Raw genomic sequence first — 24,588 nt, forward strand, 5'->3', positions numbered from 1 at the left:
AACATGAGCCCCACACCGAAGGAGGGTGGAGGTGTGTAATGCGAACTAGGGGTCATCCAAGCGCTGCAAAAGGCCGCCATGCCCTGCACGCCCCTTTTCTCTTTTCATATGCAGACGAGGGTTGAAGCCAACTTTGACCCACTGCTTGGATGACATCACCATATGCAAATCCATCTGCTGCAGGCCTTCCCCCAGGAATGCTTGCACTAGTTGTTGCATTTGGTTTGTTGTTTGGGGGTGCTTCAGTATTAGGCAGCCTTCTGCCCTCACATGTTCATCTGAAAATATGTGTTCTCCCTGCAGTTGTTGTCCCCAGATGAGAGTTCCCTTGTGCTGCCTCAGTTGAATCTCCTTTACTTGACAGAGATGTGCCTGAGCAGCGGCCCTCCCCAGCCCTATCCCAAATTATACTTATTTTGCATAGGCGATACCATGGTCATGAAGATTGTTCTCCCAAGGTGAGGTTCATTCATTGCATTCTGGGTATGCTGACCCCTGTGATTTCCCCAAATGTGGGAAACTCGACTGCATTATTTGTGGTAGTGGGGGACTGTGTTTGTGCTTTCCTCTGGTCAGCTCTGGAAAAAGTCAGATTTCTTTGTCTCAGATCTTCCTCTAGCCTTGTTCTTCTGAGAGTTCCCTTGTGCTGCCTCAGTTGGATCTCTTTCACTTGACAGGGGGGTGCCCGAACAGCGACCCTCCCCAGCTCTAGCCCAACTCCTACTTACCTGCCAGGTGAGATACTATGATCATGAAGGTGCTTCTCCCAGGGCAAGGCTCACCCATTGCACTCTGGGTGTGCTGCCCCTGCGATTTCCCCAAATGTGGGAAACTTGACTGCATAATTTGTGTTTCCCCTGGTCGGCTCTCGTATAATTCAGATCTCTTTGTCTCAGGTCTCTCTCCAGCCTAGTTTGCTGTCTGTTTCCACTTCTCTTTTCTTCAGCCGCTCCCTTCTATACCCTTGTGCACTATCCTGACTTCTCCTCCCGTCTGCTTACTTTGTGCCTTCCAATGCACAATGCAAACTACAGGTAGTGCTGCAGGGCCCACACCCTTTTACTTGCCTTACAGAGCAGCTCTGGAGCTGTTACAGTGCCCAGCTGCTGCAAGAAATCAGCTTGAATGCTTCAGGGGATGGGGCATGGCCAACATGAGCCCCACACCAAAGGAGGGTGGAGGTGTGTAATGCGAACTAGGGGTCATCCAAGCGCTGCAAAAGGCCGCCATGCCCTGCACGCCCCTTTTCTCTTTTCATATGCAGACGAGGGTTGAAGCCAACTTTGACCCACTGCTTGGATGACATCACCATATGCAAATCCATCTGCTGCAGGCCTTCCCCCAGGAATGCTTGCACTAGTTGTTGCATTTGGTTTGTTGTTTGGGGGTGCTTCAGTATTAGGCAGCCTTCTGCCCTCACATGTTCATCTGAAAATATGTGTTCTCCCTGCAGTTGTTGTCCCCAGATGAGAGTTCCCTTGTGCTGCCTCAGTTGAATCTCCTTTACTTGACAGAGATGTGCCTGAGCAGCGGCCCTCCCCAGCCCTATCCCAAATTATACTTATTTTGCATAGGCGATACCATGGTCATGAAGATTGTTCTCCCAAGGTGAGGTTCATTCATTGCATTCTGGGTATGCTGACCCCTGTGATTTCCCCAAATGTGGGAAACTCGACTGCATTATTTGTGGTAGTGGGGGACTGTGTTTGTGCTTTCCTCTGGTCAGCTCTGGAAAAAGTCAGATTTCTTTGTCTCAGATCTTCCTCTAGCCTTGTTCTTCTTTCGAGAGTTCCCTTGTGCTGCCTCAGTTGGATTTCTTTCACTTGACAGGGGGGTGCCCGAACAGCGACCCTCCCCAGCTCTAGCCCAACTCCTACTTACCTGCCAGGTGAGATACTATGATCATGAAGGTGCTTCTCCCAGGGCAAGGCTCACCCATTGCACTCTGGGTGTGCTGCCCCTGCGATTTCCCCAAATGTGGGAAACTTGACTGCATAATTTGTGTTTCCCCTGGTCGGCTCTCGTATAATTCAGATCTCTTTGTCTCAGGTCTCTCTCCAGCCTAGTTTGCTGTCTGTTTCCACTTGTCTTTTCTTCAGCCGCTCCCTTCTATACCCTTGTGCACTATCCTGACTTCTCCTCCCGTCTGCTTACTTTGTGCCTTCCAATGCACAATGCAAACTACAGGTAGTGCTGCAGGGCCCACACCCTTTTACTTGCCTTACAGAGCAGCTCTGGAGCTGTTACAGTGCCCAGCTGCTGCAAGAAATCAGCTTGAATGCTTCAGGGGATGGGGCATGGCCAACATGAGCCCCACACCAAAGGAGGGTGGAGGTGTTTAATGCGAACTAGGGGTCATCCAAGCACCGCAAAAGGCCGCCATGCCCTGCACGCCCCTTTTCTCTTTTCATATGCAGATGAGGGTTGAAGCCAACTTTGACCCACTGCTTGGATGACATCACCGTATGCAAATCCGTCTTCTGCAGAACTTCCCCCAGGAATGCTTGCACTAGTTGTTGCATTTGGTTTGTTGTTTGGGGGTGCTTCAGTATTAGGCAGCCTTCTGCCCTCCCATGTTCATCTGAAAATATGTGTTCTCCCTGCAGTTGTTGTCCCCAGATGAGAGTTCCCTTGTGCTGCCTCAGTTAAATCTCCTTTACTTGACAGAGATGTGCATGAGCAGCGGCCCTCCCCATCCCTATTCCAAATCATACTTATTTTGCATAGGAGATACCATGGTCATGAAGATTTTTCTCCCAGGGTGAGGTTCATTCATTGCATTTTGGGTATGCTGACCCCTGTGATTTCCCCAAATGTGGGAAACTCAACTGCATTATTTGTGGTAGTGGGGGACTGTGTTTGTGCTTTCCTCTGGTCAGCTCTGGTAAAAGTCAGATTTCTTTGTCTCAGATTTTCCTCTAGCCTTGTTCTTCTTTCGAGAGTTCCCTTGTGCTGCCTTAGTTGGATCTCCTTCACTTTACAGGGGGGTACCCGAGCAGCGACCCTCCCCAGCTCTAGCCCAACTCCTACTTACCTGCCAGGTGAGATACTATGATCATGAAGGTGCTTCTCCCAGGGCAAGGCTCACCCATTGCACTCTGGGTGTGCTGCTCCTGCGATTTCCCCAAATGTGGGAAACTTGACTGTATAATTTGTGTTTCCCCTGGTCGGCTCTCGTATAATTCAGATCTCTTTGTCTCAGGTCTCTCTCCAGCCTAGTTTGCTGTCTGTTTCCACTTCTCTTTTCTTGAGCCGCTCCCTTCTATGCCCTTGCGCACTATCCTGACTTCTCCTCCTGTCTGCTTACTTTGTGCCTTCCAACGCACAATGCGAACTACAGGTAGTGCTGCAGGGCCCACACCCTTTTACTTGCCTTACAGAGCAGCTCTGGAGATGTTACAGTGCCCAGCTGCTGCAAGAAATCAGCTTGAATGCTTCAGGGGCTGGGGCATAGCCAACATGAGCCCCACACCAAAGGAGGGTGGAGGTGTTTAATGCAAACTAGGGGTCAGCCAAGCGCCGCAAAAGGCCACCATGCCCTGCACGCCCCTTTTCTCTTTTCATATGCAGACGAGGGTTGAAGCCAACTTTGACCCACTGCTTGGATGACATCACCATATGCAAATCCATCTGCGGCAGGCCTTCCCCCAGGAATGCTTGCACTAGTTGTTGCATTTGGTTTGTTGTTTGGGGGTGCTTCAGTATTAGGCAGTTTTCTGCCCTCCCATGTTCATCTGAAAATATATGTTCTCCCTGCAGTTGTTGTCCCAAGATGAGAGTTCCCTTGTGCTGCCTCAGTTGAATCTCCTTTACTTGTCAGAGATGTGCATGAGCAGCGGCCCTCCCCAGCCCTATTCCAAATCATACTTATTTTGCATAGGAGATACCATGGTCATGAAGATTTTTCTCCCAGGGTGAGGTTCATTCATTGCATTTTGGGTATGCTGACCCCTGTGATTTCCCCAAATGTGGGAAACTTGACTGCATTATTTGTGGTAGTGGGAGACTGTGTTTGTGCTTTCCTCTGGTCAGCTCTGGTAAAAGTCAGATTTCTTTGTCTCAGATCTTCCTCTAGCCTTGTTCTTCTTTCGAGAGTTCCCTGGTGCTGCCTCAGTTGGATCTCCTTCACTTCACAGGGGGGAACCCGAGCAGCGACCCTCCCCAGCTCTAGCCCAACTCCTACTTACCTGCCAGGTGAGATACTATGATCATGAAGGTGCTTCTCCCAGGGCAAGGCTCAACCATTACACTCTGGGTGAGCTGCTCCTGCGATTTCCCCAAATGTGGGAAACTTGACTGCATAATTTGTGTTTCCCCTCGTCGGCTCTCGTATAATTCAGATCTCTTTGTCTCAGGTCTCTCTCCAGCCTAGTTTGCTGTCTGTTTCCACTTTTCTTTTCTTGAGCCGCTCCCTTCTATGCCCTTGCGCACTATCCTGACTTCTCCCGTCTGCTTACTTCGTGCCTTCCAACGCACAATGCGAACTACAGGTAGTGCTGCAGGGCCCACACCATTTTACTTGCCTTACAGAGTAGCTCTGGAGCAGTTACAGTGCCCAGCTGCTGCAAGAAATCAGCTTGAATGCTTCAGGGGCTGGGGCATAGCCAACATGAGCCCCACACCGAAGGAGGGTGGAGGTGTGTAATGCGAACTAGGGGTCATCCAAGCGCTGCAAAAGGCCGCCATGCCCTGCACGCCCCTTTTCTCTTTTCATATGCAGACGAGGGTTGAAGCCAACTTTGACCCACTGCTTGGATGACATCACCATATGCAAATCCATCTGCGGCAGGCCTTCCCCCAGGAATGCTTGCACTAGTTGTTGCATTTGGTTTGTTGTTTGGGGGTGCTTCAGTATTAGGCAGTTTTCTGCCCTCCCATGTTCATCTGAAAATATATGTTCTCCCTGCAGTTGTTGTCCCAAGATGAGAGTTCCCTTGTGCTGCCTCAGTTGAATCTCCTTTACTTGACAGAGATGTGCATGAGCAGCGGCCCTCCCCAGCCCTATTCCAAATCATACTTATTTTGCATAGGAGATACCATGGTCATGAAGATTTTTCTCCCAGTGTGAGGTTCATTCATTGCATTTTGGGTATGCTGACCCCTGTGATTTCCCCAAATGTGGGAAACTTGACTGCATTATTTGTGGTAGTGGGAGACTGTGTTTGTGCTTTCCTCTGGTCAGCTCTGGTAAAAGTCAGATTTCTTTGTCTCAGATCTTCCTCTAGCCTTGTTCTTCTTTCGAGAGTTCCCTGGTGCTGCCTCAGTTGGATCTCCTTCACTTCACAGGGGGGAACCCGAGCAGCGACCCTCCCCAGCTCTAGCCCAACTCCTACTTACCTGCCAGGTGAGATACTATGATCATGAAGGTGCTTCTCCCAGGGCAAGGCTCAACCATTGCACTCTGGGTGTGCTGCTCCTGCGATTTCCCCAAATGTGGGAAACTTGACTGCATAATTTGTGTTTCCCCTCGTCGGCTCTCGTATAATTCAGATCTCTTTGTCTCAGGTCTCTCTCCAGCCTAGTTTGCTGTCTGTTTCCACTTCTCTTTTCTTGAGCCGCTCCCTTCTATGCCCTTGCGCACTATCCTGACTTCTCCCGTCTGCTTACTTCGTGCCTTCCAACGCACAATGCGAACTACAGGTAGTGCTGCAGGGCCCACACCCTTTTACTTGCCTTACAGAGTAGCTCTGGAGCAGTTACAGTGCCCAGCTGCTGCAAGAAATCAGCTTGAATGCTTCAGGGGCTGGGGCATAGCCAACATGAGCCCCACACCGAAGGAGGGTGGAGGTGTGTAATGCGAACTAGGGGTCATCCAAGCGCTGCAAAAGGCCGCCATGCCCTGCACGCCCCTTTTCTCTTTTCATATGCAGACGAGGGTTGAAGCCAACTTTGACCCACTGCTTGGATGACATCACCATATGCAAATCCATCTGCTGCAGGCCTTCCCCCTGGAATGCTTGCACTAGTTGTTGCATTTGGTTTGTTGTTTGGGGGTGCTTCAGTATTAGGCAGCCTTCTGCCCTCACATGTTCATCTGAAAATATGTGTTCTCCCTGCAGTTGTTGTCCCCAGATGAGAGTTCCCTTGTGCTGCCTCAGTTGAATCTCCTTTACTTGACAGAGATGTGCCTGAGCAGCGGCCCTCCCCAGCCCTATCCCAAATTATACTTATTTTGCATAGGCGATACCATGGTCATGAAGATTGTTCTCCCAAGGTGAGGTTCATTAATTGCATTCTGGGTATGCTGACCCCTGTGATTTCCCCAAATGTGGGAAACTCGACTGCATTATTTGTGGTAGTGGGGGACTGTGTTTGTGCTTTCCTCTGGTCAGCTCTGGAAAAAGTCAGATTTCTTTGTCTCAGATCTTCCTCTAGCCTTGTTCTTCTTTCGAGAGTTCCCTTGTGCTGCCTCAGTTGGATCTCTTTCACTTGACAGGGGTGTGCCCGAACAGCGACCCTCCCCAGCTCTATCCCAACTCCTACTTACCTGCCAGGTGAGATACTATGATCATGAAGGTGCTTCTCCCAGGGCAAGGCTCACCCATTGCACTCTGGGTGTGCTGCCCCTGCGATTTCCCCAAATGTGGGAAACTTGACTGCATAATTTGTGTTTCCCCTGGTCGGCTCTCGTATAATTCAGATCTCTTTTTCTCAGGTCTCTCTCCAGCCTAGTTTGCTGTCTGTTTCCACTTCTCTTTTCTTCAGCCGCTCCCTTCTATACCCTTGTGCACTATCCTGACTTCTCCTCCCGTCTGCTTACTTTGTGCCTTCCAATGCACAATGCAAACTACAGGTAGTGCTGCAGGGCCCACACCCTTTTACTTGCCTTACAGAGCAGCTCTGGAGCTGTTACAGTGCCCAGCTGCTGCAAGAAATCAGCTTGAATGCTTCAGGGGATGGGGCATGGCCAACATGAGCCCCACACCAAAGGAGGGTGGAGGTGTTTAATGCGAACTAGGGGTCATCCAAGCACCGCAAAAGGCCGCCATGCCCTGCACGCCCCTTTTCTCTTTTCATATGCAGATGAGGGTTGAAGCCAACTTTGACCCACTGCTTGGATGACATCACCATATGCAAATCCATCTGCGGCAGGCCTTCCCCCAGGAATGCTTGCACTAGTTGTTGCATTTGGTTTGTTGTTTGGGGGTGCTTCAGTATTAGGCAGCCTTCTGCCCTCCCATGTTCATCTGAAAATATATGTTCTCCCTGCAGTTGTTGTCCCAAGATGAGAGTTCCCTTGTGCTGCCTCAGTTGAATCTCCTTTACTTGACAGAGATGTGCATGAGCAGCGGCCCTCCCCAGCCCTATTCCAAATCATACTTATTTTGCATAGGAGATACCATGGTCATGAAGATTTTTCTCCCAGGGTGAGGTTCATTCATTGCATTTTGGGTATGCTGACCCCTGTGATTTCCCCAAATGTGGGAAACTTGACTGCATTATTTGTGGTAGTGGGAGACTGTGTTTGTGCTTTCCTCTGGTCAGCTCTGGTAAAAGTCAGATTTCTTTGTCTCAGATTTTCCTTTAGCCTTGTTCTTCTTTCGAGAGTTCCCTTGTGCTGCCTCAGTTGGATCTCCTTCACTTTACAGGGGGGTACCCGAGCAGCGACCCTCCCCAGCTCTAGCCCAACTCCTACTTACCTGCCAGGTGAGATACTATGATCATGAAGGTGCTTCTCCCAGGGCAAGGCTCACCCATTGCACTCTGGGTGTGCTGCCCCTGCGATTTCCCCAAATGTGGGAAACTTGACTGCATAATTTGTGTTTCCCCTGGTTGGCTCTCGTATAATTCAGATCTCTTTGTCTCAGATCTCTCTCCAGCCTAGTTTGCTGTCTGTTTCCACTTCTCTTTTCTTCAGCCGCTCCCTTCTATACCCTTGTGCACTATCCTGACTTCTCCTCCCGTCTGCTTACTTTGTGCCTTCCAATGCACAATGCAAACTACAGGTAGTGCTGCAGGGCCCACACCCTATTACTTGCCTTACAGAGCAGCTCTTGAGCTGTTACAGTGCCCAGCTGCTGCAAGAAATCTGCTTGAAAGCTTCAGGGGATGGGGCATGGCCAACATGAGCCCCACACCAAAGCAGGGTGCAGCAGAAGGCTGCCTAATACTGAAGCACCCCCAAACAACAAACCAAATGCAACAACTAGTGCAAGCATTCCTGGGGGAAGGCCTGCCGCAGATGGATTTGCATATGGTGATGTCATCCAAGCAGTGGGTCAAAGTTGGCTTCAACCCTCGTCTGCATATGAAAACAGAAAAGGGGCGTGCAGGGCATGGTGGCCTTTTGCGGCGCTTGACTGACCCCTAGTTTGCATTAAACACCTCCACCCTCCTTCGGTGTGGGGCTGATGTTGGCTATGCCCCAGCCCCTGAAGCATTCAAGCTGATTTCTTGCAGCAGCTGGGCACTGTAACAGCTCCAGAGCTGCTCTGTAAGGCAAGTAAAAGGGTGTGGGCCCTGCAGCACTACCTGTAGTTTGCATTGTGCATTGGAAGGCACAAAGTAAGCAGACGGGAGGAGAAGTCAGGATAGTGCACAAGGGTATAGAAGGGAGCGGCTGAAGAAAAGAGAAGTGGAAACAGACAGCAAACTAGGCTGGAGAGAGACCTGAGACAAAGAGATCTGAATTATACGAGAGCCGACCAGGGGAAACACAAATTATGCAGTCATGTTTCCCACATTTGGGGAAATCGCAGGAGCAGCACACCCAGAGTACAATGGGTGAGCCTTGCCCTGGGAGAAGCACCTTAATGATCATAGTATCTCACCTGGCAGGTAAGTAGGAGTTGGGCTAGAGCTGGGGAGGGTCGCTGCTCGGGTACCCCCCTGTAAAGTGAAGGAGATCCAACTAAGGCAGCACAAGGGAACTCTCGAAAGAAGAACAAGGCTAGAGGAAAATCTGAGACAAAGAAATCTGACTTTTACTAGAGCTGACCAGAGGAAAGCACAAACACAGTCCCCCACTACCACAAATAATGCAGTTGAGTTTCCCACATTTGGGGAAATCACAGGGGTCAGCATACCCAAAATGCAATGAATGAACCTCACCCTGGGAGAAAAATCTTCATGACCATGGTATCTCCTATGCAAAATAAGTATGATTTGGAATAGGGCTGGGGAGGGCCGCTGCTCATGCACATCTCTGTCAAGTAAAGGAGATTCAACTGAGGCAGCACAAGGGAACTCTCATCTGGGGACAACAACTGCAGGGAGAACATATATTTTCAGATGAACATGGGAGGGCAGAAGGCTGCCTAATACTGAAGCACCCCCAAACAACAAACCAAATGCAACAACTAGTGCAAGCATTCCTGGGGGAAGGCCTGCCGCAGATGGATTTGCATATGGTGATGTCATCCAAGCAGTGGGTCAAAGTTGGCTTCAACCCTCGTCTGCATATGAAAACAGAAAAGGGGCGTGCAGGGCATGGTGGCCTTTTGCGGCACTTGGCTGACCCCTAGTTTGCATTAAACACCTCCACCCTCCTTTGGTGTGGGGCTCATGTTGGCTATGCCCCAGCCCCTGAAGCATTCAAGCTGATTTCTTGCAGCAGCTGGGCACTGTAACATCTCCAGAGCTGCTCTGTAAGGCAAGTAAAAGGGTGTGGGCCCTGCAGCACTACCTGTAGTTCGCATTGTGCGTTGGAAGGCACAAAGTAAGTAGACAGGAGGAGAAGTCAGGATAGTGCGCAAGGGCATAGAAGGGAGCGGCTCAAGAAAAGAGAAGTGGAAACAGACAGCAAACTAGGCTGGAGAGAGACCTGAGACAAAGAGATCTGAATTATACGAGAGCCGACCAGGGGAAACACAAATTATGCAGTCAAGTTTCCCACATTTGGGGAAATCGCAGGAGCAGCACACCCAGAGTGCAATGGGTGAGCCTTGCCCTGGGAGAAGCACCTTCATGATCATAGTATCTCACCTGGCAGGTAAGTAGGAGTTGGGCTAGAGCTGGGGAGGATCGCTGCTCGGGTACCCCCCTGTAAACTGAAGGAGATCCAACTGAGGCAGCACAAGGGAACTCTCGAAAGAAGAACAAGGCTAGAGGAAAATCTGAGACAAAGAAATCTGACTTTTACCAGAGCTGACCAGAGGAAAGCACAAACACAGTCCCCCACTACCACAAATAATGCAGTCAAGTTTCCCACATTTGGGGAAATCACAGGGGTCAGCATACCCAAAATGCAATGAATGAACCTCACCCTGGGAGAACAATCTTCATGACCATGGTATCTCCTATGCAAAATAAGTATGATTTGGAATAGGGCTGGGGAGGGCCGCTGCTCATGCACATCTCTGTCAAGTAAAGGAGATTCAACTGAGGCAGCACAAGGGAACTCTCATCTGGGGACAACAACTGCAGGGAGAACACATATTTTCAGATGAACATGGGAGGGCAGAAGGCTGCCTAATACTGAAGCACCCCCAAACAACAAACCAAATGCAACAACTAGTGTGAGCATTCCTGGGGGAAGTTCTGCAGAAGACGGATTTGCATACGGTGATGTCATCCAAGCAGTGGGTCAAAGTTGGCTTCAACCCTCATCTGCATATGAAAAGAGAAAAGGAGCGTGCAGGGCATGGCGGCCTTTTGCGGTGCTTGGATGACCCCTAGTTTGCATTAAACACCTCCACCCTCCTTTGGTGTGGGGCTCATGTTGGCCATGCCCCATCCCCTGAAGCATTCAAGCAGATTTCTTGCAGCAGCTGGGCACTGTAACATCTCCAGAGCTGCTCTGTAAGGCAAGTAAAAGGGTGTGGGCCCTGCAGCACTACCTGTAGTTTGCATTGTGCATTGGAAGGCACAAAGTAAGCAGACGGGAGGAGAAGTCAGGATAGTGCACAAGGGTATAGAAGGGAGCGGCTGAAGAAAAGAGAAGTGGAAACAGACAGCAAACTAGGTTGGAGAGAGACCTGAGACAAAGAGATCTGAATTACACGAGAGCCGACCAGGGGAAACACAAATTATGCAGTCAAGTTTCCCACATTTGGGGAAATCGCAGGGGCAGCACACCCAGAGTGCAATGGGTGAGCCTTGCCCTGGGAGAAGCACCTTCATGATCATAGTATCTCACCTGGCAGGTAAGTAGGAGTTGGGCTAGAGCTGGGGAGGGTCTCTGCTGTCTCTCCCTGTCAAGTGAAGGAGATCCAACTGAGGCAGCACAAGGGAACTCTCGAAAGAAGAACAAGGCTAGAGGAAGATCTGAACAAAGAAATCTGACTTTTACCAGAGCTGACCAGAGGAAAACACAAACACAGTCCCCCACTACCACAAATAAAGCAGTCGAGTTTCCCACATTTGGGGAAATCACAGGGGTCAGCATACCCATAATGCAATGAATGAACCTCACCCTGGGAGAATAATCTTCATGACCATGGTATCTCCTATGCAAAATAAGTATGATTTGGGATAGAGCTGGGGAGGGCCGCTGCTCATGCACATCTCTGTCAAGTAAAGGAGATTCAACTGAGGCAGCACAAGGGAACTCTCATCTTGGGACAACAACTGCAGGGAGAACATATATTTTCAGATGAACATGGGAGGGCAGCAGGCTGCCTAATACTGAAGCACCCCCAAACAACAAACCAAATGCAACAACTAGTGCAAGCATTCCTGGGGGAAGGCCTGCCGCAGATGGATTTGCATATGGGATGTCATCCAAGCAGTGGGTCAAAGTTGGCTTCAACCCTCGTCTGCATATGAAAAGAGAAAAGGGGCGTGCAGGGCATGGTGGCCTTTTGCGGCGCTTGGCTGACCCCTAGTTTGCATTAAACACCTCCACCCTCCTTTGGTGTGGGGCTCATGTTGGCTATGCCCCAGCCCCTGAAGCATTCAAGCTGATTTCTTGCAGCAGCTGGGCACTGTAACAGCTCCAGAGCTGCTCTGTAAGGCAAGTAAAAGGGTGTGGGCCCTGCAGCACTACCTGTAGTTTGCATTGTGCATTGGAAGGCACAAAGTAAGCAGACGGGAGGAGAAGTCAGGATAGTGCACAAGGGTATAGAAGGGAGCGGCTGAAGAAAAGAGAAGTGGAAACAGACAGCAAACTAGGCTGGAGAGAGACCTGAGACAAAGAGATCTGAATTATACGAGAGCCGACGAGGGGAAACACAAATTATGCAGTCAAGTTTCCCACATTTGGGGAAATCGCAGGAGCAGCACACCCAGAGTGCAATGGTTGAGCCTTGCCCTGGGAGAAGCACCTTCATGATCATAGTATCTCACCTGGCAGGTAAGTAGGAGTTGGGCTAGAGCTGGGGAGGGTCGCTGCTCGGGTTCCCCCCTGTGAAGTGAAGGAGATCCAACTGAGGCAGCACCAGGGAACTCTCGAAAGAAGAACAAGGCTAGAGGAAGATCTGAGACAAAGAAATCTGACTTTTACCAGAGCTGACCAGAGGAAAGCACAAACACAGTCCCCCACTACCACAAATAATGCAGTCGAGTTTCCCACATTTGGGAAAATCACAGGGGTCAGCATACCCAGAATGCAATGAATGAACCTCACCCTGGGAGAACAATCTTCATGACCATGGTATCTCCTATGCAAAATAAGTATGATTTGGGATAGGGCTGGTGAGGGCAGCTGCTCAGGCACATCTCTGTCAAGTAAAGGAGATTCAACTGAGGCAGCACAAGTGAACTCTCATCTGGGGACAACAACTGCAGGGAGACCACATCTTTTCAGATGAACATGGGAGGGCGGAAGGCTGCCTAATACTGAAGCACCATCAAATATCAAACCATATGCAACAACTAGTACAAGCACTCCTGGGGGAAGGTCTGCAGCAGACGGATTTGCATACGGTGATGTTATCCAAGCAGTGGGCCAAAGTTGACTGGAAACCTCATCTGCATATGAAAAGAGAAAAGGGGCATGCAGGGCATGGCGGCCTTTTGCAGTGCTTGGATGACCCCTAGTTCGCATTAAACACCTCCCCCCTCCTTTGGTGTGGGGCTCATGTTGGCCATGCCCCATCCCCTGAAGCATTCAAGCTGATTTCTTGCAGCAGCTGGGCACTGTAACAGCTCCAGAGCTGCTCTGTAAGGCAAGTAAAAGGGTGTGGGCCCTGCAGCACTACCTGTAGTTTGCATTGTGCATTGGAAGGCACAAAGTAAGCAGACGGGAGGAGAAGTCAGGATAGTGCACAAGGGTATAGAAGGGAGCGGCTGAAGAAAAGAGAAGTGGAAACAGACAGCAAACTAGGCTGGAGAGAGACCTGAGACAAATAGATCTGAATTATACGAGAGCCGACCAGGGGAAACACAAATTATGCAGTCAAGTTTCCCACATTTGGGGAAATCGCAGGGGCAGCACACCCAGAGTGCAATGGGTGAGCCTTGCCCTGGGAGAAGCACCTTCATGATCATAGTATCTCACCTGGCAGGTAAGTAGGAGTTGGGCTAGAGCTGGGGAGGGTCGCTGTTCGGGCACCCCCCTGTCAAGTGAAGGAGATCCAACTGAGGCAGCACAATGGAACTCTCGAAAGAAGAACAAGGCTAGAGGAAAATCTGAGACAAAGAAATCTGACTTTTACCAGAGCTGACCAGAGGAAAGCACAAACACAGTCCCCCACTACCACAAATAATGCAGTCAAGTTTCCCACATTTGGGGAAATCACAGGGGTCAGCATACCCAAAATGCAATGAATGAACCTCACCCTGGGAGAACAATCTTCATGACCATGGTATCTCCTATGCAAAATAAGTATGATTTGGAATAGGGCTGGGGAGGGCCGCTGCTCATGCACATCTCTGTCAAGTAAATGAGATTCAACTGAGGCAGCACAAGGGAACTCTCATCTGGGGACAACAACTGCAGGGAGAACACATATTTTCAGATGAACATGGGAGGGCAGAAGGCTGCCTAATACTGAAGCACCCCCAAACAACAAACCAAATGCAACAACTAGTGCAAGCATTCCTGGGGGAAGTTCTGCAGAAGACGGATTTGCATACGGTGATGTCATCCAAGCAGTGGGTCAAAGTTGGCTTCAACCCTCATCTGCATATGATAATAGAAAAGGGGCGTGCAGGGCATGGCGGCCTTTTGCGGTGCTTGGATGACCCCTAGTTCGCATTAAACACCTCCACCCTCCTTTGGTGTGGGGCTCATGTTGGCCATGCCCCATCCCCTGAAGCATTCAAGCTGATTTCTTGCAGCAGCTGGGCACTGTAACAGCTCCAGAGCTGCTCTGTAAGGCAAGTAAAATGGTGTGGGCCCTGCAGCACTACCTGTAGTTTGCATTGTGCATTGGAAGGCACAAAGTAAGCAGACGGGAGGAGAAGTCAGGATAGTGCACAAGGGTATAGAAGGGAGCGGCTGAAGAAAAGAGAAGTGGAAACAGACAGCAAACTAGGCTGGAGAGAGACCTGAGACAAAGAGATCTGAATTATACGAGAGCCGACCAGGGGAAACACAAATTATGCAGTCAAGTTTCCCACATTTGGGGAAATCGCAGGGGCAGCACACCCAGAGTGCAATGGGTGAGCCTTGCCCTGGTAGAGGCACCTTCATGATCATAGTATCTCACCTGGCAGGTAAGTAGGAGTTGGGCTAGAGCTGGGGAGGGTCGCTGTTCGGGCACCCCCCTGTCAAGTGAAAGAGATCCAACTGAGGCAGCACAAGGGAACTCTCGAAAGAAGAACAAGGCTAGAGGAAGATCTGAGACAAAGAAATCTGACTTTTACCAGAGCTGACCAGAGGAAAGCACAAACACAGTCCCCCACTACCACAAATAATGCAGTCGAGTTTCCCACATTTGGGAAAATCACAGGGGTCAGCATACCCAGAATGCAATGAATGAACCTCACCCTGGGAGAACAATCTTCATGACCATGGTATCTCCTATGCAAAATAAGTATGATTTGGGATAGGGCTGTTGAGGGCCGCTGCTCAGGCACATCTCTGTCAAGTAAAGGAGATTCAACTGAGGCAGCACAAGGGAACTCTCATCTGGGGACAACAACTGCAGGGAGACCACATCTTTTCAGATGAACATGGGAGGGCGGAAGGCTGCCTAATACTGAAGCACCATCAAATATCAAACCATATGCAACAACTAGTACAAGCACTCCTGGGGGAAGGTCTGCAGCAGACGGATTTGCATACGGTGATGTTATCCAAGCAGTGGGCCAAAGTTGACTGGAACCCTCATCTGCATATGAAAAGAGAAAAGGGGCATGCAGGGCATGGCTGCCTTTTGCAGTGCTTGGATGACCCCTAGTTCGCATTAAACACCCCCACCCTCCTTTGGTGTGGGGCTCATGTTGGCCATGCCCCATCCCCTGAAGCATTCAAGCTGATTTCTTGCAGCAGCTGGGCACTGTAACAGCTCCAGAGCTGTTCTGTAAGGCAAGTAAAAGGGTGTGGGCCCTGCAGCACCACCTGTTGTTCGCATTGTGCGTTGGAAGGCACAAATTAAGCAGACGGGAGGAGAAGTCAGGATAGTGCGCAAGGGCATACTTTTCTCTTAGTCCGGGGGCAAGGCTTCAAAATGGGGTCTGCAACGGAGGAGACACAGGGGGCGTGGTCACAGCAGCTTTTCTCTACAGCCTGCACCAGCAGGAGCCTACACCATTTTTTATGATCACGCTGAACTGCAGTGCGACTGCAATTACAGCATGGTCAAGAAGGGAGGAGTCATGCTGGGTGGCCATGCCCTGTCACTGTGCAGGAGCCAGCACAGCTCACACACTAGTCCCCGGGTGCAGCCCCCAACCCCCGGGACACCCGGAGCAACAAAATGTAGATTCAGGCCACCAGGCCACGCCCCTACCTATGAAACCATGCCTCCTTTTTACCATTGCGCTGTTTATCTGCGCGCACTGCATTACAATCTCCCTCGCCACCTTTCTGGGTGTCACCAGTGATAGTGACACCTCTGCCATGCTTGTAGCAGCTGGTCCTAAGATCTACGCCTCAAGCCCTGAGTGTTTGCCCTTGTGACTTGTTGATCATCATAGCGAAGCAGATGCTTACAGAAAACTGCAGGGGCTTAGATTGAAAATAAAAAAATTGATGGGTATAAGGTAGAGAGGAGCGGGTTCGGTTCTCCGAGAACCGAATTCCCCACGAACTCCACGTGGTTTACACTGGTCCGAGGCAGGCTCGGTTGTTCCCGCCTGACTCGGAAAACCTGAACAAGGGAAAATGTCATCATCCCGCTGTCGGATTCTTGCGAGATTCGGATTCCATATAAAGAGCTGCGCGTTGCTGCCATTTTTACTCGTGCATTGAAGAGAGAGCGGAGAGGACGTGGCTATGTTCTCTCAGTGGAAATCTCAATATCAGTGCTCAGTATCAGTGGTTACTTATTGCTGCTCAGTAATACTAGTAGTGTGTCTCTCCTGCTCAGTGTCAGTTCTCAGTAGTATCCTCATCAGTGCTCAGTATCACTGCTCATTGTCTTGTGCTGCATTGTGGTGCTCAGCATACTACAGTACATTACTAATAGTCCAGTGCTGCATCTTGCTGCTCAGTGTCAGTTCTAGTATCCTCATCAGTGCTCACTATCACTGCTCATTGCATTGTGGTGTTCTGTATACTACAGTAACATAGTAATATAGTATATATAGAGGAGCGGGTTCGGTTCTCCGAGAACCGAATTCCCGACGAACTCCACGTGGTTTACACTGGTCCGTGGCAGGCTCGGTTGTTCCCGCCTGACTCGGAAAACCTGAACAAGGGAAAATGTCATCATCCCGCTGTCGGATTCTCGCGAGATTCGGATTCCATATAAAGAGCTGCGCGTTGCCGCCATTTTTACTCGTGCATTGAAGAGAGAGCGGAGAGGACGTGGCTATGTTCTCTCAGTGGAAATCTCAATATCAGTGCCCAGTATCAGTGGTTACTTATTGCTGCTCAGTAATACTAGTAGTGTGTCTCTCCTGCTCAGTGTCAGTTCTCAGTAGTATCCTCATCAGTGCTCAGTATCACTGCTCATTGTCTTGTGCTGCATTGTGGTGCTCAGCATACAACAGTACATTACTAATAGTCCAGTGCTGCATCTTGCTGCTCATGTTGGCTATGCCCCAGCCCCTGAAGCATTCAAGCTGATTTCTTGCAGCAGCTGGGCACTGTAACAACTCCAGAGCTGCTCTGTAAGGCAAGTAAAAGGGTGTTGGCCCTGCAGCACTACCTGTAGTTTGCATTGTGCGTTGGAAGGCACAAAGTAAGCAGACAGGAGAAGTCAGGAGAGTGCACAAGGGCATAGAAGGCAGGGGCTCAAGAAAAGAGAAGTGGAAACAGACAGCAAACTAGGCTGGAGAGAGACCTGAGACAAAGAGATCTGAATTATACGAGTAGCCGACCAGAGGAAACACAAATTATGCAGTCAAGTGTCCCACATTTGGGGAAATCGTAGGAGCAGCACACCCAGAGTGCAATGGGTGAGCCTTGCCCTGGTAGAAGCACCTTCCTGATCATAGTATCTCACTTGGCAGGTAAGTAGGAGTTGGGCTTGAGCTGGGGAGGGTCGCTGCTCGGGCACCCCCCTGTCAAGTGAAGGAGATCCAACTGAGGCAGCACAAGGAAACTCTCAAAAAAAGAACAAGGCTAGAGGAAGATCTGAGACAAAGAAATCTGACTTTTACCAGAGCTGACCAGAGGAAAGCACAAACACAGTCCCCCACTACCACAAATAATGCAGTCGAGTTTCCCACATTTGGGGAAATCACAGGGGTCAGCATACCCAGAATGCAATGAATGAACCTCACCCTGGGAGAACAATCTTCATGACCATGGTATCTCCTATGCAAAATAAGTATGATTTGGGATAGGGCTGGGGAGGGCCGCTGCTCAGGCACATCTCTTTCAAGTAAAGGAGATTCAACTGAGGCAGCACAAGGGAACTCTCATCTGGGGACAACAACTGCAGGGAGAACACATATTTTCAGATGAACATGGGAGAGCTGAAGGCTGCCTAATACTGAAGCACCCCAAACAACAAACCAAATGCAACAACTAGTACAAGCATTCCTGGGGGAAGGTCTGCAGAAGACGGATTTGCATACGGTGATGTCATCCAAGCAGTGGGCCAAAGTTGGCTGGAACCCTCATCTGCATATGAAAAGAGAAAAGGGGTATGCACGGCATGGCGGCCTTTTGCGGCGCTTGGATGACCCTTAGTTCGCATTAAACACCTCCACCCTCCGTCGGTGTGGGGCTCATGTTGGCTATGCCCCAGCCCCTGAAGCATTCAAGCTGATTTCTTGCAGCAGCTGGGCACTGTAACAGCTCCAGAGCTGCTCTGAAAGGCAAGTAAAAGGGTGTGGGCCCTGCAGCACTACCTGTAGTTTGCATTGTGCGTTGGAAGGCACAAAGTAAGCAGACAGGAGAAGTCAGGAGAGTGCACAAGGGCATAGAAGGCAGCGGCTCAAGAAAAGAGAAGTGGAAACAGACAGCAAACTAGGCTGGAGAGAGACCTGAGACAAAGAGATCTGAATTATACGAGTAGCCGACTAGAGGAAACACAAATTATGCAGTCAAGTGTCCCACATTTGGGGAAATCGTAGGAGCAGCACACCCAGAGTGCAATGGGTGAGCCTTGCCCTGGGAGAAGCACCTTCCTGATCATAGTATCTCACCTGGCAGGTAAGTAGGAGTTGGGCTAGAGATGGGGAGGGTCGCTGCTCGGGCACCCCCCTGTCAAGTGAAGGAGATCCAACTGAGGCAGCACAAGGAAACTCTCGAAAAAAGAACAAGGCTAGAGGAAGATCTGAGACAAAGAAATCTGTCTTTTACCAGAGCTGACCAGAGGAAAGCACAAACACAGTCCCCCACTACCACAATTAATGCAGTCGAGTTTCCCACATTTGGGGAAATCACAGGGGTCAGCATACCCAGAATGCAATGAATGAACCTCACCCTGGGAGAACAATCTTCATGACCATGGAAACTCCTATGCAAAATAAGTATGATTTGGGATAGGGCTGGGGAGGGCCGCTGCTCAGGCACATCTCTGTCAAGTAAAGGAGATTCAACTGAGGCAGCACAAGGGAACTCTCATCTGGGGACAACAACTGCAGGGAGAACACATATTTTCAGATGAACATGGGAGGGCAGAAGGCTGCCTAATACTGAAGCACCCCCAAACAACAAACCAAATGTAACAACTAGTAAAAGCATTCCTGGGAGAAGGTCTGCAGAAGACGGATTTGCATACGGTGATGTCATCCAAGCAGTGGGCCAAAGTTGGCTGGAACCCTCATCTGCATATGAAAAGAGAAAAGGGTTATGCAGGGCATGGCTGCCTTTTGCGGTGCTTGGATGACCCCTAGTTCGCATTAAATACCTCCACCCTCCTTCGGTGTGGGGCTCATGTTGGCTATGCCCCAGCCCCTGAAGCATTCAAGCTGATTTCTTGCAGCAGCTGGGCACTGTAACAGCTCCAGAGCTGCTCTGTACGGCAAGTAAAAGGGTGTGGGCCCTGCAGCACTACCTGTAGTTCGCATTGTGCGTTGGAAGGCACAAAGTAAGCAGACGGGAGAAGTCAGGATAGTGCGCAAGGGCATAGAAGGGAGCGGCTCAAGAAAACAGAAGTGGAAACAGACAGCAAACTAGGCTGGAGAGAGACCTGAGACAAAGAGATCTGAATTATACGAGAGCCGACCAGGGGAAACACAAATTATGCAGTCAAGTTTCCCACATTTGGGGAAATCGCAGGAGCAGCACACCCAGAGTGCAATGGGTGAGCCTTGCCCTGGGAGAAGCACCTTCATGATCATAGTATCTCACCTGGCAGGTATGTAGGAGTTGGGCTAGAGCTGGGGAGGGTCGCTGCTCGGGTACCCCCCTGTCAAGTGAAGGAGATCAAACTGAGGCAGCACAATGGAACTCTCGAAAGAAGAACAAGGCTAGAGGAAGATCTGAGACAAAGAAATCTGACTTTTACCAGAGCTGACCAGAGGAAAACACAAACACAGTCCCCCACTACCACAAATAATGCAGTTGAGTTTCCCACATTTGGGGAAATCACAGGGGTCAGCATACCCAGAATGCAATGAATGAACCTCACCCTGGGAGAACAATCTTTATGACCATGGTATCTCCTATGCAAAATAAGTATGATTTGAGATAGGGCTGGGGAGGGCCGCTGCTCAGGCACATCTCTGTCAAGTAAAGGAGATTCAACTGAGGCAGCACAAGGGAACTCTCATCTGGGGACAACAACTGCTGTGAGAACACATATTTTCAGATGAACATGGGAGGGCAGAAGGCTGCCTAATACTGAAGCACGCCCAAACAACAAACCAAATGCAACAACTAGTACAAGCATTCCTGGGAGAAGGTCTGCAGAAGACGGATTTGCATACGGTGATGTCATCCAAGCAGTGGGCCAAAGTTGGCTGGAACCCTCATCTGCATATGTTGAAGATACAATTTGTGAATTGCATTTAACACTATCTCCCTTTCCTGGGGAGAAGATGGTAGGGCCGATTTGAAAAACCGGCGAGGAGGCACCTCTTCGAATTTCAGCTTGTAACCCTGAGAAACAATTTCTATTGCCTAGGGATCCACCTGCGATTGAACCCAGATGTGGCTGAAAACTCGAAGACGTGCCCCCAACTGGGCGGACTCCTTTAGCGGAGCCCCAGCGTCATGCGGTGGATTTTGTAGAGGCCGGGGAGGACTTCTGTTCCTGGGAACTAGCTGTGTTGTGCAGCTTCTTCCCTCTGCCCTTACCTCTGGCAAGAAAGGACGCACCTCGTACTTTCTTGTTTCTCTGTGATCGAAAGGACTGCATTTGATAATGTGGTGCTTTCTTAGGCTGTGAGGGAATATAAGGCAAAAAATTTGATTTACCAGCTGTAGCTGTGGAGACTAGGTCCGAGAGACCTTCCCCAAACAATTCCTCACCCCTGTAAGGTAAAACCTCCATATGCCTTTTTGAGTCGGCATCACCTGTCCATTGCCGGGTCCATAGGACTCGTCTAGCAGAAATCGACATAGCGTTTATTCTAGAACCCAGTAGACTAATGTCACTTTGAGCATCTCTCATATATAGGACAGCATCTTTTATATGCCCTATGGTCAATAACATAGCATCCTTATCTAGGGTCTCAATCTCTGCTGATAAGGTATCTGTCCATGCTGCCACCGCGCTACAACCCCGGCCGACGCAATTGCCGGTCTGAGTAAGGTACCAGAATGTGTGTAAATGGACTTTAGGGTAACCTCCTGCTTGCGGTCAGCAGGGTCCCTGATGGTAGCCGTATCCTGGGATGGCAGCGCTACCTTTTTGGATAAGCGTGTCAATGCTTTATCCACCCTAGGGGAGGATTCCCACCGTATCCTGTCCATTGGCGGGAAAGGATACGCCATAAGAATCCTTTTGGGAATCTGCAGCTTTTTGTCTGGAGATTCCCAAGCTTTTTCACATAATTCGTTCAACTCATGTGAGGGGGGAAAGGTTATCTCAGGTTTCTTTCCCTTATACATGTGTACCCTCGTGTCAGGGACAGGGGACTCTGTGATGTGCAAAACATCTTTTATTGCAATAATCATATATCGAATACATTTAGCCAATTTTGGCTGTAACTTTGCATCATCGTAGTCGACACTGGAGTCAGAATCTGTGTCGGTATCTGTGTCAACTATTTGGGATAGTGGGCGCTTTTGAGACCCCGAAGGTCCCTGCGACATAGGGACAGGCATGGGTTGACTCCCTGACTGTTCCCTAGCTTCAGCTTTGTCTAATCTCTTGTGTAATAAGTTTACATTAGCACTTAAAACATTCCACATATCCATCCAGTCAGGTATCGGCGTTGTCGATGGAGACACCACATTAATTTGCTCCTGCTCCTCTCTAGGAGAGCCTTCTACCTCAGACATGTCGACACACGTGTACCGACACACCATACACTCAGGGAATCCTCTTATCTGAGGACAGTTCCCCAACAAGGCCCTTTGGAGAGACAGAGAGAGAGAGTATGCCAGCACACACCCCAGCGCTATATGACCCAAGAAAAAAACACAATAATTTTATGTTTACCCAGTAGCGCTGTATTTCCATATATATATGCGCCTAATTATGTGCCCCCCTCTTCTTTAAGACCCTCTTTCTACCGTGGTATAAGCAGGGGAGAGTCCGTGGAGCTTCCCCTCAGCGGTGCTGTGGAGAAAATGGCGCTGGTGAGTGCTGAGGGAGAAGCCCCACCCCCTCAGCGACGGGCTTCTGTCCCGCTCAAATATAGTAAAAAAATGGCGGGGGCTCTTATATATATATACAGTGCCTAGCTGCATATATATTTATTTTGCCAAAGAGAGGTCTATATTGCTGCCCAGGGCGTCCCCCCTGCGCCCTTCACCCTTACACTGACTGCCGTGTGTGAGGTGTATTGGAGCAATGGAGCACAGCTTTACTGCTGTGCGTTACCTCAGTGAAGATCATGAAGTCTTCCGCCGCCTCTGAAGTCTTCTTTTCTTCTCATACTCACCCGGCTTCTATCTTCCGGCTCTGCGAGGGGGACGGCGGCGCGGCTCTGGGACGGACGGCGAGGGTGAGACCTGCGTACCGATCCCTCTGGAGCTAATGCTGTACAGTAGCCTAAGAAGCAGAGCCTATCAACTCACAGAAGTAGGTGTGCATCTCTCCCTTCCGCCCCTCGATGCAGGGAGTCTGTTGCCAGCAGGCTCCCTGAAAATAAAAAAATCTAACAAATATACTTTCTGTCAGGAAACTCAGGAGAGCTCCCTGAAAAGCACCCAGTCTCCTCTGGGCACAGTAGTAAACTGAGGTCTGGAGGAGGGGCATAGAGGGAGGAGCCAGTGCACACCCAGATCTAAAGTCTTTCTTAAAGTGCCCATGTCTCCTGCGGAGCCCGTCTATCCCCCATGGTCCTTACGGAGTCCCCAGCATCCTCTAGGACGTAAGAGAAAAATTATGCTGGCAGAAAAATCCAATTGAGTGATTAAACAGCTCCAGAGCTGCTCTGTAAGGCAAGTAAAAGGGTGTGGGCCCTGCAGCACTACCTGTAGTTTGCATTGTGCATTGGAAGCCTAGTTTGCTGTCTGTTTCCACTTCTTTTTTCTTGAGCCCCTCCCGTCTATACCCTTGTGCACTATCCTGACTTCTCCTCCCGTCTGCTTACTTTGTGCCTTCCAATGCACAATGCAAACTACAGGTAGTGCTGCAGGGCCCACACCCTTTTACTTGCCTTACAGAGCAGCTCTTGAGCTGTTACAGTGCCCAGCTGCTGCAAGAAATCAGCGTGAATGCTTCAGGGGCTGGGGCATGGCCAACATGAGCCCCACACCGAAGGAGGGTGGGGGTGTTTAATGCGAACTAGGGGTCTCGCACAATGCGAACTACAGGTAGTGCTGCAGGGCCCACACCCTTTTACTTGCCTTACAGAGCAGCTCTGGAGCTGTTACAGTGCCCAGCTGCTGCAAGAAATCAGCTTGAATCCTTCAGGGGCTGGGGCATAGCCAACATGAGCCCCACACCGACAGAGGGTGGAGGTGTTTAATGCGAACTAGGGGTCATCCAAGTGCCGCAAAAGGCCGCCATGCCCTGCACACCCCTTTTCTCTTTTCATATGCAGACGAGGGTTGAAGCCAACTTTGACCCACTGCTTGGATGACATCGCCATATGCAAATCCATCTGCTGCAGGCCTTCCCCCAGGAATGCTTGCACTAGTTGTTGCATTTGGTTTGTTGTTTGGGGGTGCTTCAGTATTAGGCAGCCTTCTACCCTCCCATGTTCATCTGAAAATATGTGTTCTCCCTGCAGTTGTTGTCCCCAGATGAGAGTTCCCTTGTGCTGCCTCAGTTGAATCTCCTTTACTTGAAGGAGATGTGCCTGAGCAGCGGCCCTCCCCAGCCCTATCCCAAATCATACTTATTTTGTATAGGAGATACCATGGTCATGAAGACTGTTCTCCCAGGGTGCGGTTCATTCATTGCATTCTGGGTATGCTGACCCCTGTGATTTCCCCAAATGTGGGAAACTCGACTGCATTATTTAATGCGAACTAGGGGTCATCCAAGCACCGCAAAAGGCCGCCATGCCCTGCATACCCCTTTTCTCTTTTCATAAGCAGACGAGGTTTGAAGCCAACTTTGACCCAATGCTTGGATGACATCACTTGCTGCCTTTCCAATGAAGCAAGTTTAATTTAATAATAGGTGAAAAACCATCCCAACAAAGGTGTTAATCAGATACTTGGCTTTGTGGACACTTTTCAGAGCACAAATTTGTTAGCATAAAAATAAAGCCAGAAAATGAAGAGCTGTTTAATCACTCAATTGGATTTTTCTGCCAGCATATTTCTTTTTCTCTGCAACCCACTGCTAAATTGTGCTTCCTAGCTGTTTTTATAAAATCACTGAATCAAATCTAACTCTGATTACATCAGAGAAGGCCAGGTACCCTACACCATAACAGGGGGTTTGAAATTTTGACTTGTCTACTTAAAGATCACCAAAATCTGATAACAAGGTCAATTAAGTCCCTGGGTGGGATTGAACCACCAACCTTTTGGTTAATAGCCTTACACACTAACTGATTGCGCCACAGCGACACTTTGCAAAAGTACATACTGACAAAGGCTAATAAGCATTCATCTAGAACGATTCCTAGAAACAT

General features: G+C 49.7%; 29 non-coding genes and 4 pseudogenes across 29 annotated transcripts; 15 read left to right on the forward strand and 18 right to left on the reverse strand.

The window, feature by feature from the left end:
- The first annotated feature begins 407 nt into the window (after positions 1-407).
- LOC135033965 (U1 spliceosomal RNA) lies at positions 408-571 on the forward strand. The gene has a single exon (XR_010229273.1). It is a non-coding gene; the product is annotated as a U1 spliceosomal RNA (small nuclear RNA).
- Positions 572-720: 149 nt separating this feature from the next.
- On the forward strand, positions 721-883 carry LOC135034010 (U1 spliceosomal RNA). The gene has a single exon (XR_010229317.1). It is a non-coding gene; the product is annotated as a U1 spliceosomal RNA (small nuclear RNA).
- A 674-nt stretch (positions 884-1,557) lies between these two features.
- On the forward strand, positions 1,558-1,721 carry LOC135033966 (U1 spliceosomal RNA). Its single transcript, XR_010229274.1, has one exon. It is a non-coding gene; the product is annotated as a U1 spliceosomal RNA (small nuclear RNA).
- A 152-nt stretch (positions 1,722-1,873) lies between these two features.
- On the forward strand, positions 1,874-2,036 carry LOC135034011 (U1 spliceosomal RNA). Its single transcript, XR_010229318.1, has one exon. It is a non-coding gene; the product is annotated as a U1 spliceosomal RNA (small nuclear RNA).
- Positions 2,037-2,710: 674 nt separating this feature from the next.
- LOC135034092 (U1 spliceosomal RNA) lies at positions 2,711-2,874 on the forward strand. Its single transcript, XR_010229372.1, has one exon. It is a non-coding gene; the product is annotated as a U1 spliceosomal RNA (small nuclear RNA).
- Positions 2,875-3,026: 152 nt separating this feature from the next.
- On the forward strand, positions 3,027-3,189 carry LOC135034015 (U1 spliceosomal RNA). Its single transcript, XR_010229322.1, has one exon. It is a non-coding gene; the product is annotated as a U1 spliceosomal RNA (small nuclear RNA).
- Positions 3,190-3,863: 674 nt separating this feature from the next.
- On the forward strand, positions 3,864-4,027 carry LOC135033983 (U1 spliceosomal RNA). Its single transcript, XR_010229290.1, has one exon. It is a non-coding gene; the product is annotated as a U1 spliceosomal RNA (small nuclear RNA).
- A 152-nt stretch (positions 4,028-4,179) lies between these two features.
- Positions 4,180-4,315, forward strand: LOC135034084 (U1 spliceosomal RNA; annotated as a pseudogene).
- Positions 4,316-5,013: 698 nt separating this feature from the next.
- LOC135033991 (U1 spliceosomal RNA) lies at positions 5,014-5,177 on the forward strand. Its single transcript, XR_010229298.1, has one exon. It is a non-coding gene; the product is annotated as a U1 spliceosomal RNA (small nuclear RNA).
- Positions 5,178-5,329: 152 nt separating this feature from the next.
- LOC135034059 (U1 spliceosomal RNA) lies at positions 5,330-5,465 on the forward strand (annotated as a pseudogene).
- Positions 5,466-6,163: 698 nt separating this feature from the next.
- On the forward strand, positions 6,164-6,327 carry LOC135033988 (U1 spliceosomal RNA). The gene has a single exon (XR_010229295.1). It is a non-coding gene; the product is annotated as a U1 spliceosomal RNA (small nuclear RNA).
- A 152-nt stretch (positions 6,328-6,479) lies between these two features.
- Positions 6,480-6,642, forward strand: LOC135034006 (U1 spliceosomal RNA). Its single transcript, XR_010229313.1, has one exon. It is a non-coding gene; the product is annotated as a U1 spliceosomal RNA (small nuclear RNA).
- Positions 6,643-7,316: 674 nt separating this feature from the next.
- Positions 7,317-7,480, forward strand: LOC135033984 (U1 spliceosomal RNA). The gene has a single exon (XR_010229291.1). It is a non-coding gene; the product is annotated as a U1 spliceosomal RNA (small nuclear RNA).
- Positions 7,481-7,632: 152 nt separating this feature from the next.
- Positions 7,633-7,795, forward strand: LOC135034018 (U1 spliceosomal RNA). Its single transcript, XR_010229325.1, has one exon. It is a non-coding gene; the product is annotated as a U1 spliceosomal RNA (small nuclear RNA).
- Positions 7,796-8,623: 828 nt separating this feature from the next.
- On the reverse strand, positions 8,624-8,786 carry LOC135034077 (U1 spliceosomal RNA). Its single transcript, XR_010229363.1, has one exon. It is a non-coding gene; the product is annotated as a U1 spliceosomal RNA (small nuclear RNA).
- A 152-nt stretch (positions 8,787-8,938) lies between these two features.
- On the reverse strand, positions 8,939-9,102 carry LOC135034103 (U1 spliceosomal RNA). Its single transcript, XR_010229382.1, has one exon. It is a non-coding gene; the product is annotated as a U1 spliceosomal RNA (small nuclear RNA).
- Positions 9,103-9,776: 674 nt separating this feature from the next.
- On the reverse strand, positions 9,777-9,939 carry LOC135034022 (U1 spliceosomal RNA). The gene has a single exon (XR_010229329.1). It is a non-coding gene; the product is annotated as a U1 spliceosomal RNA (small nuclear RNA).
- A 152-nt stretch (positions 9,940-10,091) lies between these two features.
- Positions 10,092-10,255, reverse strand: LOC135034118 (U1 spliceosomal RNA). Its single transcript, XR_010229397.1, has one exon. It is a non-coding gene; the product is annotated as a U1 spliceosomal RNA (small nuclear RNA).
- A 674-nt stretch (positions 10,256-10,929) lies between these two features.
- Positions 10,930-11,092, reverse strand: LOC135033993 (U1 spliceosomal RNA). The gene has a single exon (XR_010229300.1). It is a non-coding gene; the product is annotated as a U1 spliceosomal RNA (small nuclear RNA).
- Positions 11,093-11,240: 148 nt separating this feature from the next.
- On the reverse strand, positions 11,241-11,404 carry LOC135033961 (U1 spliceosomal RNA). The gene has a single exon (XR_010229270.1). It is a non-coding gene; the product is annotated as a U1 spliceosomal RNA (small nuclear RNA).
- Positions 11,405-12,104: 700 nt separating this feature from the next.
- LOC135034060 (U1 spliceosomal RNA) lies at positions 12,105-12,240 on the reverse strand (annotated as a pseudogene).
- A 152-nt stretch (positions 12,241-12,392) lies between these two features.
- Positions 12,393-12,556, reverse strand: LOC135034023 (U1 spliceosomal RNA). The gene has a single exon (XR_010229330.1). It is a non-coding gene; the product is annotated as a U1 spliceosomal RNA (small nuclear RNA).
- A 674-nt stretch (positions 12,557-13,230) lies between these two features.
- Positions 13,231-13,393, reverse strand: LOC135034013 (U1 spliceosomal RNA). Its single transcript, XR_010229320.1, has one exon. It is a non-coding gene; the product is annotated as a U1 spliceosomal RNA (small nuclear RNA).
- Positions 13,394-13,545: 152 nt separating this feature from the next.
- LOC135034119 (U1 spliceosomal RNA) lies at positions 13,546-13,709 on the reverse strand. Its single transcript, XR_010229398.1, has one exon. It is a non-coding gene; the product is annotated as a U1 spliceosomal RNA (small nuclear RNA).
- Positions 13,710-14,383: 674 nt separating this feature from the next.
- On the reverse strand, positions 14,384-14,546 carry LOC135034081 (U1 spliceosomal RNA). The gene has a single exon (XR_010229366.1). It is a non-coding gene; the product is annotated as a U1 spliceosomal RNA (small nuclear RNA).
- A 152-nt stretch (positions 14,547-14,698) lies between these two features.
- On the reverse strand, positions 14,699-14,862 carry LOC135034034 (U1 spliceosomal RNA). Its single transcript, XR_010229337.1, has one exon. It is a non-coding gene; the product is annotated as a U1 spliceosomal RNA (small nuclear RNA).
- A 2,424-nt stretch (positions 14,863-17,286) lies between these two features.
- On the reverse strand, positions 17,287-17,450 carry LOC135034087 (U1 spliceosomal RNA). Its single transcript, XR_010229369.1, has one exon. It is a non-coding gene; the product is annotated as a U1 spliceosomal RNA (small nuclear RNA).
- A 152-nt stretch (positions 17,451-17,602) lies between these two features.
- LOC135033990 (U1 spliceosomal RNA) lies at positions 17,603-17,766 on the reverse strand. The gene has a single exon (XR_010229297.1). It is a non-coding gene; the product is annotated as a U1 spliceosomal RNA (small nuclear RNA).
- Positions 17,767-18,436: 670 nt separating this feature from the next.
- On the reverse strand, positions 18,437-18,600 carry LOC135034051 (U1 spliceosomal RNA). The gene has a single exon (XR_010229349.1). It is a non-coding gene; the product is annotated as a U1 spliceosomal RNA (small nuclear RNA).
- A 152-nt stretch (positions 18,601-18,752) lies between these two features.
- On the reverse strand, positions 18,753-18,916 carry LOC135033958 (U1 spliceosomal RNA). The gene has a single exon (XR_010229267.1). It is a non-coding gene; the product is annotated as a U1 spliceosomal RNA (small nuclear RNA).
- A 671-nt stretch (positions 18,917-19,587) lies between these two features.
- LOC135034044 (U1 spliceosomal RNA) lies at positions 19,588-19,750 on the reverse strand. Its single transcript, XR_010229345.1, has one exon. It is a non-coding gene; the product is annotated as a U1 spliceosomal RNA (small nuclear RNA).
- A 152-nt stretch (positions 19,751-19,902) lies between these two features.
- On the reverse strand, positions 19,903-20,066 carry LOC135034121 (U1 spliceosomal RNA). The gene has a single exon (XR_010229400.1). It is a non-coding gene; the product is annotated as a U1 spliceosomal RNA (small nuclear RNA).
- A 3,771-nt stretch (positions 20,067-23,837) lies between these two features.
- LOC135034094 (U1 spliceosomal RNA) lies at positions 23,838-24,016 on the forward strand (annotated as a pseudogene).
- Positions 24,017-24,588: the final 572 nt, after the last annotated feature.

Source organism: Pseudophryne corroboree, unplaced genomic scaffold (genome assembly GCF_028390025.1).
Source record: "Pseudophryne corroboree isolate aPseCor3 unplaced genomic scaffold, aPseCor3.hap2 scaffold_578, whole genome shotgun sequence".
Lineage (NCBI taxonomy): Eukaryota > Metazoa > Chordata > Amphibia > Anura > Myobatrachidae > Pseudophryne > Pseudophryne corroboree.